This window comes from Lepus europaeus, chromosome 3 (assembly GCF_033115175.1).
Source record: "Lepus europaeus isolate LE1 chromosome 3, mLepTim1.pri, whole genome shotgun sequence".
Taxonomy (NCBI): domain Eukaryota; kingdom Metazoa; phylum Chordata; class Mammalia; order Lagomorpha; family Leporidae; genus Lepus; species Lepus europaeus.
In genome coordinates this window covers 8,474,055-8,489,521 of record NC_084829.1, presented here as the reverse complement: position 1 = coordinate 8,489,521, position 15,467 = coordinate 8,474,055, and positions in this window count along the sequence as shown.

Genomic DNA, 15,467 nt, shown 5'->3' with positions numbered 1-15,467 from the left:
GCAGGCAGAAGATTAGCCTATTGAGCCACGGTGCCGGCTACAGTATAACTTTCAATACCAGATCCAAATATTTTGGTAAATGAGTCAATCGGAATTCTATCACTTGACTACAAAACATGTGCAGCAAATAGAAACTAAGAGTAAAAATCAAATGGAGGAAGTCACCCTTTTCCCCAAATCCAGTTGAAGAAATTGTCTCACAATTTCACAATAAGCTTACAAAACAATGAATTCTGTGTAGAGAATTTGAGTATACTTAGCCACAAAACTCTACTATTTTACAACTCTTCTTAAAGAAGAAACTAAATAGTGTTTTCCTCCATACTATTTGTTGAACTTTTTACTTAGTGTAGAGTTAATCTTAAGAGTATAAAGTTAACTGAAAATAGACTTTTGTAAAAAATAAGAATGGAAATAGGAGAAAGAAGAGGAAGAAGGGTGGGAGCATAAGCAGGAGGGAGGGTAGGGTAGAAAGTAACTATGTTTCTGAATCTGTATATATGAAACACGTGAAATTTGCATACCTTAAAATTTTTTTAAAAAGAAAGTAAACTAAAATGCAATTCATGCAGAAAAATTTTTATGATATCTTAACACCTAATTTATGACACTAAACAAACAATTAGGCAATCATTTCAGTGACTTTTCTAAAAATATCAGGATCAAGTTATCTTAAGGTACTAATCTGTAGAATTTACACAATTATTTATGACTGAAACAATTCAGGATATGAATCTCAGACTTCAAACATGTAGGTACAAAAAAAGAGTTTATCTTTTCTCTAAATGTTTATCTTAAGCCTTCATTCTATCTACTGATCAAATTTAGGGTTCATCAGTCAATGCTGTATTTTCTCAGCCTATGACTAGCTTGAAGATTTTTTTCCTACTCACTCATTATCCCAGGAATGTATCTTGGTTTCCAGGGATCTTCTTAACACCACAGCATCAGAGAAGATGGGAGATAATCGTCATCTCTCCTCAAGATCACATGCACCTCCTACTGGCTACTGGTTCACACTGTACCTCCTACTGGCTACTGGTTCACACTGTACCTCCTACTGGCTACTGGTTCACACTGCACCTCCTACTGGCTACTGGTTCACACTGTACCTCCTACTGGCTACTGGTTCACACTGCACCTCCTACTGGCTACTGGTTCACACTGTACCTCCTACTGGCTACTGGTTCACACTGCACCTCCTACTGGCTACTGGTTCACACTGTACCTCCTACTGGCTACTGGTTCCTAGCCAAACTGCAATTGTCCATTCCCATGGAGACTTAGATCATTTCTCCATGCAGGTCACTTTGCATCCTCTAAGTCTGTACTGTGAGATCACTTCAGATCCACCAGCTGTCTCTCTCCCCTCAATATATATTTCACTAAGGAGGGAGTTAAGGGGACCTCAAAAAGCTGTGGAAAAGTATAATCAAAAGATAATTTTATTTTGGTGCAAAAATTTTTTGAAATCCACATATATCTTTTCTTTATTGCACATTTTCCATGAACTTGTTGAAGACCCCTCATACCATGTAAAAATGCAGATAGAGTTTAGAAAGGATGACTACACACAAAAAAGCATAAACCTAAAGCCTCTCTCTGCTTTTCTCATTGTGACCTCACCAAGTTTTATTCATTAGATTATGGGCTTTGGATTGAGACTTTCTAGGTTCAACCCAAGCTCCACCACTTAGAAATGTTTCCACTTGAACCTTGTATTAAATAAGTATAATGGCCTCTCCCTCATAAGTCTTTTGCAAAGATTAAGGGTAAGTATAATTATAAAAAAAAATTTACAGCATTGTCTGTTGAATAGTAATCAAATAATAATATCCATTATCGTAGCTATTATATTTCCTTTTTTTTCATTTTTTCCTTCAGAATCTCCCACTCAGAGCAATGCATCAATTTGTATAACTCTAGTGAAAGACAATAGGGTTAATATTGAGTTAAACAAGAACAGAACACAATGTCAATCAGGACAAGACATTTTTACAAGATCCCATGTGTAACTCTCAGCACTGTCATGTTGACCTACATGAGTATGCAGCAATCTTCATCACTCTGTAGGAAATTTTCCCGGTTGCCTAAATAATACATTTGATTATAGACATAGAGAGCTAACATTATGATTTATCCCTTAACAGCTAGTTAATTTCATAACCACCTTCCCGGATTGGGTATGTTAAGTAAGGAAAGAGATCAGTATAAATGCTGCCGACTTTCATCTGTTTCCTTTTAAACCCAAAGGACTAGTTCTTCCAAAGAATTAACAGTGAAAATGAGCCAAAGATAAAGTCAATCGAGAATCACCTTATGGGTAACTACTCCAGTAAGTTAATTACAGGATTCTTTGTTGTGTTTCTTTTTTATTGCGGGTTAGAGTTTTGATGCAACATTTTTAGTTAATTGAAGATTTTCTTTGAAACTATGCAAGGCAGCCAGCAAATAGTGCATTTATGTATGTAATAGAAATAGTTGTAATATATCATTAAGACACTCCAGGGCATGTTTTATTGGTTCATTAATACAGTACATGCCTTAGGTGTATTCAACCACTCGGGGCCTATATTAATGGACCAATAAAATGTACCCAGGAGTGTCTTAATGCTACCCTAATATGGCTAAGTTTAAATTAATATTTTTCAGGCTTATCTTTTTAAAAATCATTTTCCTTACTTGGGAAGACAGATTCTTTTACAGAGGTGGCAGGGGGGAGTTCATGGTGATAGAAACAAAATAATAAAAATCTTTGTTTCATTAATTTTCTAAAATGGTTCTGGATGGTTCTATTTCTAATTCTGCATTCTACTTCCTCCAGTTTCTTCCTGTTCCTTCCAGGAAAATCCATAATCTTGGGGCTAGGAGCAGGAATCAGAATTATTTCTCTTGGGAAATAGAAAACCAGGTGCCAGCAAATTCTGCATCTACCAATGAAATCTCTATCACCTTTTAATATTTCACCTGGCCAAAACAAAACATCACCTCACTTTAAAGACAATCTTGTTCATCCATCACCTGCTACCTTGCATAATCAATGAGTTATGTTTCCACCAAAAAGGGAGAAGGATTAGTGTTATTGCTCATATCATGTGCCTTGACCAGCTTTATAGGAGCTCTTGCATTCTATTTTGAGCCAGTAATGAATTTTCTTGATAACAAAATTTGTCAAAATTTACAGACAAACATTTAATGCAGCTCAAATTGAATAAAACCTTGGCCTTACAACCAACTTATTCTATGATTTTGGTCTACAAGCTTGCCGTATCTCTTCATCATGATAATCTCTGTCTTATAGGCATAGCATAAATTCTTAATGAGATAAAATGTACCAAAAACTTGGTATAACGTCTGACATATGACTACTGGATAAGTGATCATTTTTGTTATTAGCTCCTGAAATGCTACTGATGAAACCAAAATCACAAACAAGAGTTAAATAGCACAGGATTCCCTAAGAAATGTGGAAAAGCTGAGCATCTACAGCACACCAGGCAGGAACTCTGTTCACCCTTTACTTTGCTGTTCTATTATTACTATTATTAATAATACTGTTATTAATAATATAATTCTATTACCATTGAAGCTCATGATCTTTTAAGAATGCCTAAGAAACAGCCAGAGCATACACCAGGACTTTCTAATTTCTTTAGCTACAAAGTTCAATTTTTCTAAAGAAAATAGTTAAGTGGAGATGTATGTCACATTGCTGTCACAGATGTCATGAAGAAGCCCCACCATGTGGGAAAACTTTGTTCTTGACTCTTCAGAGGTGGGGGAAATAGAAATACAATTTCTGTCTTCAAAGAGGAAATCTTTTAAATGGATTTCGACCAGGAAAATAGTATGAAATAAAAGCAGTTTTTTTTATTGAAACTAAAAATAGTATGAAATAAAAGCAGTTTTTTAAAAAATTTTGACTTACATGATGTCTGGTATGAACTCCAGTGGTGAGAGGGAGTACCAGAGAGATCAGGTGAGAGAGGATGATCATATTCCACATTTTTAATCATAGGATCCTGAATGATAGAACATAAAGAAAAATAAAAGGGAAAAACTCAAAAAAGGTGATAGATATTTGGTTTTAGCATGCCAAGAGAGGAAAAAGTAAAAAAAAATTAATGACCAATAAGCTAAAAAAGTAAGAGAATTGGATAACTATTTCTTCCATTTTGCTTGCTTGGTATAGAAAGAATGATTTTCCAAAGCTTCAATCTACGGGTTCCACATGTTCCTGAGTGTTTTGGTCATCAACACCAAAATACCTGAGGCAACTGATTTATAAAGAATGGAAGGGTTCACTTAGTGCACAGATTTGGAGGGTAAAAGCCCAAACTGCATAATTCAGGTTTTGGGACAGGCCCTGTAGCAGATAGTGGAGTGTGTGTGGAGAAAGGGCCACCCAGTGAGCCAGGAGGCAGAAAGACTTGGCCTAAACACAGGCTTTTAAAATCACCCTGTCATGGCCGGCGCCATGGCTAGGTAGGCTAGTCCTCCACCTGCGGTGCCAGCACACTGGGTTCTGGTCCCGGTCGGGGCGCCGGGTTCTGTCCCGGCTGCTCCTCTTCCGGTCCAGCTCTCTGCTGTGGCCCGGGAGTGCAGTGGAGGATGGCCCAAGTGCTTGGGACCCTGCACCCGCATGGGAGACTGGGAGAGGCGCCTGGCTCCTGGCTTAGGATCAGCGTGGTGCGCCGGCCACAGCGGCCATTGGAGAGTGAACCAATGGTAAAGGAAGACCTTTCTCTCTGTCTCTCTCTCTCACTGTCCACTCTGCCTGTCAAAAAAAAAAAAAAAAAAAAAAAACCTGTCATGAGAACTACCTTGTGAGGGCAGTGCCCTAAACGACCTACAGCCCTGCTCCCTAAGTCTCCATCATCTCCCAGCACCACCACCCTGGGGAGGAATCCTTTAAACACATGGACCTTTGGGCAACAGCCAAGTTAATCCCTGAACCAAAGCACTGAGTAATAACAAAAGATTAAGGCAGTGTAAAGCCATCATCAGTATCCAAAATACAGCTCAAAAATGCATATCCTAACAAAGGTGGGTCAGATGAGTACACTAACTTTTTATATAAAAAAAGCACTTTGTCACTCATCATAGCACAAAGTATGGCAAATCTTTGAAAGCCTCGTTTAGATGATTTCCTGGCACCATGACATGCTCTGTACGTTTCCTTCATTTTGCCAACATGGTTCTCTTAAACTGAATCTTGCCTCCTACTTTCCAGTTTTCTAAATGATATATTTTCTTCAAGGACCGTTTTCCTAAAAAAAAAAAAAACTTATTCCTAACTGTTCAACACATTGAGCACCCTTCCTTATTTGCACACCTGGAGCCCCTGCTGAATTAGCTGCTTAATTTAGCTTTGCTTATGCATGTCAGCATCACACAAGTCAATATGGTTACAAGAAAAAGAGATGTTATAAGGTAGAGGTCTATTCGTATTTCACAAACTTCAGAGTACCTATTCTCTTTTCCCTAAGAGTAGTCCTAAACAGACTTAGAAAAATGACATCATTGCAATAAATATACCTATTCTCAGAGTGATTGTATTATAAAATACTGTCTCTCCACTGAATAATTCAGCTGAAATATTAATTCCTTTGTTCAAATTTGCATACTTTATAAGTATACAGTGCTTTGTAGAGAAGAAGGGTGGGTATCTTTTATTAGTGTGTTCTGCCCAATTTCCACAAAAGTTACTCTAAGTATTATAATTTATTGGGATATTGAAACAATTATTTAAACAATTAAAGACAACATATAGTTTACTTGTGTAAACAAGCTTCCCCAACTCTAGGGCGACCAGCCAGGGCCATCCTAGCAATGACTATGATGGAAGGACACGTTCTCCAAACAACTATAGAGGAATGAGATGGTGCATTTAGGTGAGAAAGATCATCTCATCAGAGGCTGGACAGATCAAGAAAATTCACAAAGTCAAGAGAATCCAAAAGCTATTAAGGAGAGCAATGCGTAAAAGCTAGAAAGAAAAAGATTTGGAAGTGGAAGCCAAAGAGCCAGAGGCACATCAAAGCTAGGGTGTTTTGCCAATAGACGGAGCTGGGATTAATGGGAAACCCAGTGATAGCATATCAATGTTGAAAATTTTAAGCAATTGCTTAAAAATAGCCTTGGAACATCTGAGACTATACTTAATCATGCTGAGTTAAAGACCATTTTCTCATTTACCTTGACACTTCTTTGTGTGCTTTTGCATTTATTTCTATTATCCTTTGAAATTTCAGACACACTGTTGAAAATGATCATTAATTTCAATAACTTATCACAAATTCAAACTTTAAAGTTTTAGAGCTTATATAAGTATTTTTAGTGTGCATTTATTTTTGAGTTAACTCATTTTTAATTTACATTTTAATCAAAAATGTAATGCTCCAGTAAATAAAGATTTCAACAAATAAAAAAAAAAAGAGCATAGTTCAGCAGAAAAATAGGCAGAGGCTTTAAATAATAATCAAATAAAAAGATGTTCAACTTCATGTATATAAATTTTTTCATGTATATAAATTTTTAAATAATCACAAAATCATTCAAACTGTAGTAGTGTGTAATTCCTATCAATTTATGATAAAGATTTCAAACAAAGTTTGACAAAACTTAGTGTGTATTTTTTCACTGTCTACAAAATATAAAAAACTACATCACCCACAAACCTTGAAGCTCACAACACACTGGTAGTGGTCACTGCACAATTTTACAAGGGAAATAAGTCAATCTTAACCAAAAAAATTGAGATGGGAAAAATAGAATTTATAGACTGCCAGTCACATGGTTGAAACTCAATTGTCAAATGAAAATCTTTCAGTATATTCAAATTTTGTCAATAACTAAGGGCATATTTTAGAGTCCGAAACTTCTCACCACCCCTCCCCAATTATCTCTATAGCTTAGGTTCAGAAAGTGTATTCACCACAGATTATCTTTCATGACACCCTTGAAATAATCATTCCAGTCTTTCAGGAAGGCAATTTGTCAATTTCTGTTAAAGGTGCATAAATACTCTTATCTTTTGACAAAGTAATTCTGTTTTCACTTTGTGAATTTCTCTAAAGAAAGAGTAATGTGTGTATGAGAATGTGATTACAACGGTGTGATTACAAGAATGTCCCTAACATTACTGGTAATAATAGCTACAAAATAAAAAATTACAAATGTACAAAATAAAAGTGGGGTGAAGCAAATCAGAAAATCCACAAAATAAAATGAATTAGCCACAAAAAATACGTTGTAGAAGAACACTTAATGAATATTGAATTATAAATTACAAAGCGAGAAAAGGATGTTATGAACAGTATATAATGCCTGGCTCTACTGAAAATATTGAAAAAGAAAGATCAGGAGATACCCAATTGAGATGAGATATTAATGTTCTTTCTCTCTGGTTGTTCATATACTATCCAACCTCCTTAATGTAAAGTAAAGGGCCTCACGTTATCTAGGTAGAAACTACCTATTGATCTAATTTTCTTTTCTCAACTTCTTTTCTTGCTCACTGCTTTTAAATCATTTGGGCTTCTGTTCCTGGAATATGACAGTGGCCTTCCAGCATTAGGGCCTGGCCATGCTCAGTCCCCTCCACCCCAAATGTGCTCCTCCCATTTACCACCCCTCTTTACACATCCCTGACTCTCCTTCAGTCCCCAAATATTATATATATATATATATATATATATATATATATATATATATATATGAGTTAAGATGCCACTTGGGATGTGCTCAACCCATTCCGGATTATCTCTACTTGAATCCCAGTTCCATTTCTGATTCCAGCTTCCTGATAATGCACATCCTAGGAGGCAGTAGGTGACGGCACAAGTAATTAAGTCCCTGCCACTCATGAGGGTGACCTGGATTGGGTCCTGACTCTGATTTCAGCCTAGCCCTGCCCAAGCTGTTGCAGGAATTGGGAACTGAACTAGCAGATTGACTATCTCTTTATACGCCTCTGGGGGTCTCTCTCTCTCTCTCTCTCCCGTTCAACTTTCCTCTCAGTTTAGAGGTCTCCCAACTATACATCTTCTAATAACCCTGTATCCACTTTTCATTGCATTTCAGTCTATTGTCACTATATAGTTATTTCGTGACTCTTTGTTTAATGTCTTATCTCTAACAGACCACAAAAGTAGAAATACATACTGACTTATCAGGCACTGAACAAATTACTGAATGCATGATTGCATAGAATTATGGGTTTTATTTATTTTCTTCTCTTATAAGTTTCTATAGCAAAAATATGCATTTTAGCTATTAAGAAACAAAAGTTAAACTGTGAAGTAAAGCCTAATTGAAATATTGTAATACTAAAGAATATCAGTTTGGGAACTAGACATGAATTATTAAAGTTATATCAATGTCCCATTTTGCTTGCTAGTACAACTAGATCATGACTCCAAAAATCATGATTTACTATCTTAGTTCCATATACCGAACTTGAATTTGAATTTTTATTTTCACTGAGATCATTAGAATCTCTGCAAAGTAAAAACATAAATATCAAGCACAAAGTTTGTGTGTGAATGGTGAAAAGAATGTCGTCTTAAGAGGTTAGTTCTCAGATAATAAGTACTAAAATAAGAATTTCATGGATCAGACAAAAAGAAAAGATAACTCTTAAATTGTGGAATGGTTCAATGGTATGTGTGAACTGATAATGTCTTTCCTTTTTCCTTTCTTTCAACTTTGACCAATGTTACAAAGAATTCGGTTTCCAACATTCAGCTGATGGGAAAGTGATTGCCAACATAGTACATGATCCCCAGTTTTAATTTGTGATTCTTTTTTGGTGAGAACAGATCCTTATGTTTGTACTTGTCTTAGTTTAGTTTTTTCTTCTTCTTAAGTTGCTTCTCTGTTTTTAAGCACATAAAATGTATTTCAACACTTAACAACACAAGAAGTATAATCAAGGGCTATGAACTGTTCCAGCTAAATTTCTCTTTTGAAGTGATAACCACGCATTGCTACACAGGCTGTCTGCATGATAGTTTAATGGTATGCTATAAAAACCCTTTTCAACACTAAACAGGAAAGTAAACTTGCCAAATTTATTTTAAAATATGAAATTAATTTCCTGCTACAGTCTCACTGCCAAAATAATTCCATCTAATGTTAAGGGTTTGTAATTGAATCTGTTCCTTAAAAACTGGAAATTAAATGCTGTGTTCTTAATCGAGCCTCAAGTTATGATTTCTACTTGAGAAAAAAGAATATAGTACTTCCTCTTCAAGTAATCTGAATTGTTCCATATGTATGTGTTTCTTGATAATATTTTACATTGTTATTATTAATCTGGCAGAAAACACTGCTTCCTAAGTAGGTGTAAGTTTAATAAAATAAAATATAACTGCATTACTGTAAGTACCTCCTTTTTAGTTTCTCCTAATCTATCCAGATTCAGCGTTTCTGGCAGAACCGCTCGAGTTCACATAGATTTATCTCACCCTATAAAAGCACAATTCATTAAACAGACTGGTCTCTTTAAACCAACGCAGTTTTATCACAGTCAATTCAATTATTTAACACTGCTTTTTTAACTCCACTACTTAAAGCTTCCTTTTGACAAGTATTCCTTTAAATAAATGAGTTGTAATTTAAAGAATACAAAGGGATCAAAAGTTAGCCTATAGCAGATGTCTTGCTGATACACAGCTAAGTTTATTTGAAGATTGACTGAGCTGAATCTCGAGTAACAGAAGTCACCAAGGTTGTTTTTCTATAGGAATAGGCATAAAGTAATTACCCTTCTGCACTGGTTACATTTCCATTTAAGAAAATTACAGTTTGGCCAAGCCTACCTAATCAAAGAATCAGTAATCATTTGAATAATTTATTACAAAAATAACATAACTTTTAAATACACAAACTCAGCATTCTCATCTCACTAAATGATAATCTGGTTAGGAATTTTGAAAAGTGATTGTAAACAGTGAAATAAAAAGTTGAGCAACTGCCTTACCAACTACTAACAAATGCAAATTATTCTCGTGTAGAGAGTTCTTTTCAAAAGTTTTCCTCACAATATATTTGTTTAAAATTCTTATTAACTTAAAAATTTGTTTAAGATTATAGATCTGAACTGCAGATTAAATGAGCTGAACAGAAGTGCTTCCATAATTTAAAAAGAAGCAAGTTACTGTTTAAAGCACAGTGGATTCATCAACCTGTACCTTCACAAAGGAAATGCCATTTATTTTTCATTTGTGTTATCCTAGAAAATACTAAGGCAAAAAAATTCAAAGGAGCATGCTGTATTGTCTGTGGCTGTAGAAGAAGTAATTTTGATGTGTGATTTGTGAAAGATAGCAAATGACTATTAATTGGATTTCAGTTAGAATTGCTACGGAATGGGCTTGCTCAAAATATGAGGATGCTTCAAGAAGTTCAATTTTATTATGGTGAAAAAATGTTGAAATCCGTGCATACTTTTTTATAATGTGCATTTTCAATGAATTTTTGAAATTCCCTCTTCTATTATTGTTATTGAAAGATTTCAAGTAAAAAGGATGTTTGATACTGGACCTTTCATATTTTTGCTTACAATTGAAAAAACACCCATGGATGACTTCCATTTTTCTGATACAGTCATCATACTTTAGTAAACAGGCAGCTGAAGAAAATTACTTCCCTTCATTTAAGGTGTGGTATGAAAAGGCTTTGACCCCTCAGATTCATTCAGGTGTTTGTACTGTAAAGTCTTATGTTGTCGCTAGTGGATTAATGTTAGTGGTTGATGAATTTCGGTTAAGGTCTGATCTAACGATCTGGTAAAATGATTGGATTAGATTAAGTTACTAGGGTGGAGCCTCATGGTGAGGCCTCATTGAGGAATCATGGTGACACTAACCTGGTGAGACCACATGTTGGCTAGAAGAAGAATGAGTTTCCTGTGTCTTTTTTTTTTTTTTTTTTTTGACAGGCAGAGTGGATAGTGAGAGAGAGAGACAGAGAGAAAGGTCTTCCTTTGCCGTTGGTTCACCCTCCAATGGCCACCGTGGCCAGCGCGCTGTGGCCGGCGCACGGTGCTGATCCAAAAGCAGGAGCCAGGTGCTTCTCCTGGTCTCCCATGGGGTGCACTTGGGCCATCCTCCACTGCACTCCCGGGCCATAGCAAAGAGCTGGCCTGGAAGAGGGGCAACCGGGACAGAATCCGGCACCCCAACCGGGACTAGAACCCGGTGTGCCAACGCCGCAAGGCGGAGGATTAGCCTATTGAGCCATGGCACCAGCCCCAGTTTCCTGTGTCTTACCGCTTTCTGGGGCGCTCTGTGATTGTTCCTCCTCCATCTTTTGGTCTCACTAGATGCCTGAACTAATGCGGCTGTCCGATCTTAGAGTGCGAACCTCAAAGGTTTACTATAAGGTTTCAAATACTGAGCATCAGCATTTTAGTTATTTATGAAAAGATGATTAATATGGTAAAGATTTGAGATTTGAGATTTTAATCAAAAACAAATGATTTTCCAGAATTAAGTTCTTCACCACATTCAAATTACCTACAAGTTAAATCTTGCGTGTATGAAGATACACCAAAACTATTCACCTCCTACATGCAAAAATAATCTTAAATCTAATGATAGCTATGTATGCCCTCTGGATATACTTTGTACCTTCTATGTCCCCAAAACGCAATACATGATTTTCAGTGAAGCATTATTTTCATAGGCTATAAGCACCAAATTTAACAAGTCACAAGTCATAAAACCTAATAGCTAAATTGAAGATAATCCTGAAAGCCTCATTTGGATTTAAGTTAACATGGATTAATTATCTAATTTAGGAGTACAAGGATAAGCCAAGCTATTCCTGGAGGGAAATGAAAGAAAAGTCCAAACAAAAATTTCCTAACAAAGTATTTAAAGGTATAGTGTATGTATTTATTTTAGAGACCTAGCTCATCCCACCTTTTACTTTCCCCAATAGATGTGCCTATTCTTCCAGTCATATCTGTTTGCACACTAAACACATAGCTTAACCCTTATAAGAATGATACATTGGGGGCTGGCACTGTGGCACAGTGAGCTAAGCTGTTACAACACCAGCATTCTGTATGAGCACCCATTTGAGTCCAGCTGCTCTGCTTCCAATTCAGCTCCTTGTGAATGTGCTTGGGATAGCCCAGGTACTTGGGTTCCTGCCACTCACATGGGCGACCCAGATGAAGTTCCTGGCTCCTGGCTTTGGCCTGGCCCAGCCCTAGCTGTTGCCACCATTTGGGGAGTGAACTAGCAGATGGAAGCTTGCTCTCGCTTGTTCTCCCCTTCTCTCTCCTCTCATCTTTCTACCTATCCCTCCCTCCCTCCCTCCCCTCTCTTTCTGCCTTTCAAATAAAAATGAATAAATCCCTTTTTTTTAAAAAGAAATAACTGTTTATTTAACCACCATTAAAAATGGTGAGAACATCAAATTACGTGGCAAACTGCTTGTAGCAGACAAAGCTGATGTCAGTGGATGGAACAGTTGAACCAAGAGTCGTGAACTGCTCCTCCACAACAAGGACTTAAATTATTTGCTCTGGTTGATCACAAAGGGCAACAATGTATCTCTTTGAGCCATCTCCAAATTCCATTTCTATGGCATTATTTCATGTTACCACTGGTAAGATTTCCTGTTACCATTTCCTTCAGTGCACGCATTATATATATGGGGCTTGTGGTATATGTTGGCATCTACTGAATGTTTCACTATCTTCCACAGTTCAAATGAAGCACTGGGAGTCTTGGAATCAAAAAAGGTGATACAGTCTAAGAGTATTTAGTCAGACAAAAAAAATGTCTGTTCATCCAGAAAAGATAAATTCACCAATGTCTGCCAGCACAACTCTACCTTGACACCATCAAAATGGAACAAGAGGAACAAGTTCTTTTCATTATAAATCTCTGTACTTCTCATCTCTTATGTATAATTTTGTGTACTTCTAAATGTATGAAGAGAAAAAATGCTTTAAGGTAGTATATTTGATCAACTCAATCTACAAGAAATATAAACACCTTGTTCAATCTATAAACATAGGTATAATGGAACTAAAAAAATTTGTTGAAAGCTGAATGTCATCTTTTTCTCGTAGATAATAATTCATCATAATTCTTTGTGTTTTTTACTGCAGAAATTCTTTTTAATACTAATGCATGTACAAATTCAAATTCACCTATGTAATACCATGTTTATGTTATTATAATTTTACATATGAAATATGTTCAAAAGGCTTTTTTAAAGACATTTGTTGCCCAATGCAATGGTTAAAGGTCTCATTTTCCAGTTGCTACAGGTTATTTATGTCTTGGTATTAAGTAGTTCATAGTTACATTTGGCAATTTATATCTAATGAGGTTGGAAGAAATAACTTCATCTATTTTTGGTAAACACGTACATATTCTAGTGTGGAAAAAGATCACTTAACCGAGAACCCAGAGTGCTGGATTTTCGGGGTGAGCTTTGTTCATAAATGGATGAGTGGCCGTGGGTGGGGTAGTCAGACCCTTCATGCCTCAGCAATGGAGATTCCTAAACTGCCTTGTTCTGTGTGCTAGATCTGCTTTAAAATATCTTCAAATGCCTAGTAATTATCTACCAAGAGTATAAATCTTACATCATAGACAAAGAGTTTGAATAAGCCTACTTGACTCTGAATGACCTCAAATTGGTGTAGTAAATGTAAATTACAACTTAGAGAAACAGGAGGAACTTAAGTACATGTTAGGGCCTTGGTCTTTGTTCAGGTTTATATTTCAAGAATGAAAGGAAAATTCAGAGGAGCATTCTCACAAGAATGCCTGAGAACACATAGCACAGGACCCAAGAAAATTTACCTGCTTTAAAACATTTAGAGGGAGGTGGTGGTGGCTCATTTGGCTAATCCTCCACCTGTGGCGCCGGCACCCCGAGTTCTAGTCCCAGTTGGGGCGCTGGGTACTAGTCCAGGTTGCTCCTCTTCCAGTCCAGCTCTCCGCTGTGGCCCAGGAAAGCAGTGGAGGATGGCCCAGTGCTTGGGCACCTGCACCCACATGGGAGACCAGGAAGAAGCACCTGGCTCCTGGCTTCGGATCGGCACAGCACCGGCTGTAGCAGCCATTAGGGGAGTAAACCAAAGGAAGGAAGACCTTTCTCTCTGCCTCTCTGTCTCTCTCACTGTCTATATCTCTACCTGTCAAACAAACAAACAAACAAACAAAAACATTTAGAAATAGCCCTGAAAAATGATACAAATGGAGATGACCATTTACAAGGATAGGTATCCTTTATTCACTCATTCAGCAAACATTTAATGAGCACCTATAAAGCCAAGTCACCGTGGGCAAGTATTAAGAGCACAAATGGAGAGACAGGCACAATAACTACTTAGGGGAGATTAAGTACTAATAAGCAAATACTTGCACAGCTAAATATCCACTGCAATTATGATTTGTTCTACAAAGTGGTGTATCTGAGTCTGGGATGGAGGGATAAAAGTGGGCAGAACTGTGAGGTTAGGTCTACTCCAGGAAATGAGGGAATTCTCTTTGGAGAGGTTACATTTGAGATGAATCCTTAGACTGATTGGAATTAACCAGAAGAGCAAAAGGAAGATCATAAAGGCAGGATTACTGGAAGAATTACAGGAAAGTTGGCTAGCGAGTAGAGAGCTAGGAACTTTTGCTCCAAAAAGTCTGATAGAAAGGCAGGATCATGGTCATGATCATGCAGAACCAGGTTTATAGGATAGATTTTCATATTCTTAGAATTGTCTCTATGAAATACATAAAATCTGCTCTCTTCATAGTAATAAAAAAGGAAAATTTAACAAAAATAATAGTAAAATATCTCAATAATCTAAAAACAAAAGATCACAGCCCTGAAAAAGAATCGCAACAGATCAAAAGTCCAACTAAATGAGCTTGTAGTTATGCAGAAAAAAACTGAGATGAGAGGGTACAAGATGTTATCTACAATCTTTGCAGAAAAATTGCATTTCGGTGAGGTTGCCAAGGCCTGGCCTCTCTATTGACGATCTTTCACTTCTCAGGGTTTTGTTTGTTTGTTGTGAGTGTGTGTGTGTGTGTGTTTATCCCAAGTTTCATTATTGTGTTCGTGCTTCCCGTCTACTCCTAAAGTTTACTTCACCAAGCCCACATGGACACATTTTCACCCATCCCTGTATGTCAAGATACACTTGAGAAGGTGGAAAATGCACAATTCTTAAATTTTTATTCTTCTAACTCATTTCCTATTTCAAATTCCCAAACATCAAGGACACATGAGCTTCCATTCTGTTTTTGAACTCTACTCCTTCAAGATATTCAACTAAGTAAACACCACATTATCTCCATTTCTCTTTTTTTCTTTGCACTTCACCAAATAAGAAGCTTAATAAGCAAAAAGCAAAAAGACCCTAGTTTAGTGAAAACATAGACAATGGCTATAAACAATTACTAAATGAAAAAAAATGACCATTTAACTCACAT